Source organism: Pteropus vampyrus, unplaced genomic scaffold (assembly GCF_000151845.1).
Source record: "Pteropus vampyrus isolate Shadow unplaced genomic scaffold, Pvam_2.0 Scaffold290, whole genome shotgun sequence".
In the NCBI taxonomy this organism is placed as follows: Eukaryota; Metazoa; Chordata; class Mammalia; order Chiroptera; family Pteropodidae; genus Pteropus; species Pteropus vampyrus.
Genome location: NW_011889071.1, coordinates 963076 through 966153, shown reverse-complemented (window position 1 = coordinate 966153; position 3078 = coordinate 963076).

Sequence of the window (3078 nt, the reverse complement as noted above, 5' to 3'; positions counted from 1 at the left end):
TTGGCACCCCTGCCCCATTCAGGGTACAGCGTTCACACTGCTGTAACTCGGGGCTTCCTCTCGACAAGGACAGAGCAGAAGTCTAAGTTAGTTCCATTCACTCAGCAGGTCTGTTCTCAGCTCCCTCTACGTGGCAGGCGCTGTGCTAGGAGCCGGAACAAGTAAGCAGTGCGACTCCCTCCCAGAGCGGCCCCTTTCACTGGCCGCAGTCCGCTCAGGCTGCAGTCCGGTCAGGCCGCAGTCCGGTCAGGCCACAGGGCCTGTCCCCACACCCCTGGCGCACACGCGCTTCATTCACAGGATTGTTGCTTCTCTCTGAGTGGCTGTCTTCGCTCTAGACCAGCTTCGCTGAAGGCTGGGCCGCTTTCTTCCCCCGTGCATCCGCCCCAGAGTCTCCTGTGCTGTCTGGGAAATGGGAAAGGGGTGAGCGATTTTGACGATGCGGCCCTCACGGTACCCAGGCTCCAGCGTGGGCCAGTGACGGGCGGGTGTTCTCCCCGATCTGTCTCATTTAACCCTCACGAAGGAACGAACGAGGGGGGACTCCATCTCCGTTCTCCAAATGAAATGCGGACAGAGGTCGATGACTGGTCCTGAGACCCTCCCCTCGTCAGTGTGGGACATAGGTCCCCTTTTTCAAACTCCCTAATCTGTTCAACCGTCCATCTCTGTGTACCTCTCTGTGCTCGTTTGGAAAAAGGTTCCGATCACGTCATAGGAATGGAGCTCAGTCCTGTTTTACCCCTATGCACAGGGTTTTAGGGGAGCCCCATCTGTGAGCCTGCCGTGGATAGGGGTAGGGGAAAGGCGTGTTTTTCAAAGCAAAGCCAAACTTCTCTCTTACTTTTGTAGGCAGTTTATTTTTGAAGCATTGAAATTCCAGCCATTAAAAAAAAAAAAAAAAGAAAGCCTTTGTTATGGGAGCCTTTCTTTGTCCTCCCACTTTAAAGGCAGAAACTCTTCTCTGCCTCCACCCCCTACCCCTAGGATTTAGATAAGCCTAGAGCCAAAACCACCCTGAAGATTGCGGAACAATGGGCCTTCAGGTGGGGCTTAGGGAATAGGGAAGACTTCGGAATTCTCAGGGGGCACCTGGAAGCTGGTTCTGGCAGAGCCTCCCACTGTTCTCCCTGAGGTGGTTTCTCTCTCCCCACCCACGTTTATCTATGTAAAAGCCCTTCAGAGAGGACATGAGACTCCCTTGAAGACATCCCAGCCAGCACCCCTCCCCCCACCCTCAGCACCCAGTCCCCTCTGGGCCTGTTACCCAACTCCCAGGACCCAGGGGGGCAGGGCAGGGCAGGGCAGGGCAGGGCAGGGCGCTCTGCTACCTCCTTCCTGGACGGCCCAGATGTCCCTCCCCTCGGACCTGCCTCTCTCTCCCGTCCTCTTGCAATAAGCAGAAGCTTCGGACTTTGCTCCCCGGTGGCCCTCCCTGCCCTCTAAATTCTACCCTGGGCCACCAAGGACCAAAGTATGTAGCTCATATTCCGCTACCATACCCTACTGAAAGAGAGGACAGAACAGAGAGCTGCAACAAACTTGCCTTCTCTAAAAATCCGATGTTTTGCAAAGACAAGCCTCAGTAACTTGTAAGAGTTAACTTGAAAAGTATCAGTTTCTGTCGATCATCTCTTCGGCGCCCCCCTGGTGTGCTAGGCCGAGGAAAGTCACTTAAGAAAGGGCTTTTTTCTTAAGCGGCAGGAAGGCCCCTGGGGGAGACAGGCCGGTGGCCACGTGGAAGTCCCCAGTGCCCTGTTTGGTGTTCGAGGCAACAGGGGGTGACGGGGGCCCAGGGAGGCCCACTGTCCGCCTCGGCCTTCTCCGGTCTGTCCTGATCTCAGACCAAGGCAGCAAACCCCGAATTCCCCGGGGACTTCAAGCTCCAAGTGTTTCTTCCTGGGAGCATTTCTTACTACATTGACTCATTCACTCAGACGTCGTTCCGGCGTTTCCTGGGTCAAGGGCCCGTTCCAGGTGCTGGGGAAGGTGGTGGTGACAAGACCGTGCCCCCTGGGGGCTAACGCTGTCACAGTGGGCGAGCCAGGAAGTAAATAATGTGAACTGGCCAAACTACAGTAAGTTCAGAGCGTGGTAAGTGCCGAGAAGGAAATGTGGAGGAAGACGAGGCCAGCAGGAATGGCCAGGCCACCTCCTCAGCGGGGGACCGCTCTCTGGGGGGTGGGGGGCAGAGATCCTATGCAGAAATCAGGCCGAAAACAAGCTGGAGCCAGGCCAGAAGGGGACGCTGGGCCTGGTGGGGCCTGGTGGGGACAGGACTTGGGAGAGAGTGAGCAGAGCTGGGCACCTTGAGTTTGTCGTTTTGTAAACAAGCAGAAGGGACCTCTGAGCCTGCCCAGGCTCGGTCTAACTTCAGACATGTCCACACCTTCCACCCTGTGAGGCGGGATTGTTGTTATTCCCTACGGGCAGGAGAGATGGGCCTAAACTGCCTGAGGAGTTTGTCCACAGTGACTCAACTGGTGGCAGGGTTGGAAATGTGGCCTGCTGGCCCCAGAGCCCTCACACTCAGCCAGTCTCCCAGGCCACTGAGTGGGCCCAAGACCAGACGTTAAATGCAGTCATTAGGCATAAACGGAAAAAAAAATGCTCTCCTCTTTTGCTCTCCAATAAGAGTTTTTTTCAAATTCTCAGAAAGCAGTCTTTTGTCCCAAAGTCAGGGAAACTCTTAAAAATCATTCCCACATCCTTTAAATAGCTTTACCCCAGGGGCAGAGAAGTGGGGGGCCGCTTGCCTGAGGCAGGGCACGAGCTCCCTGAGCCTGTTTCGTTTTGTTTTAAATACTGTCAATTAAACACTCTTAAGACTATAAATCCTTCTTTGTCCCACTTCTGGGCTTTTTAGAAATGTAACTTTGTGGCTGGGACCTCTCTCCTTTGAAACTCTGAGGAGCCCCTGAGCACTTCATCAGTATTCATGGTTCTATGAGACTTCAGCTGTCAGACCCCCGGGCCGACCTCTGCTTGCCAACGCATCACCTAGGGTCTTGTCGACAATGCAGATTCTGACTCTGAGGGGCCGGGGTGGGGCCCGGATGTCAACCCTTCCCACTGGCT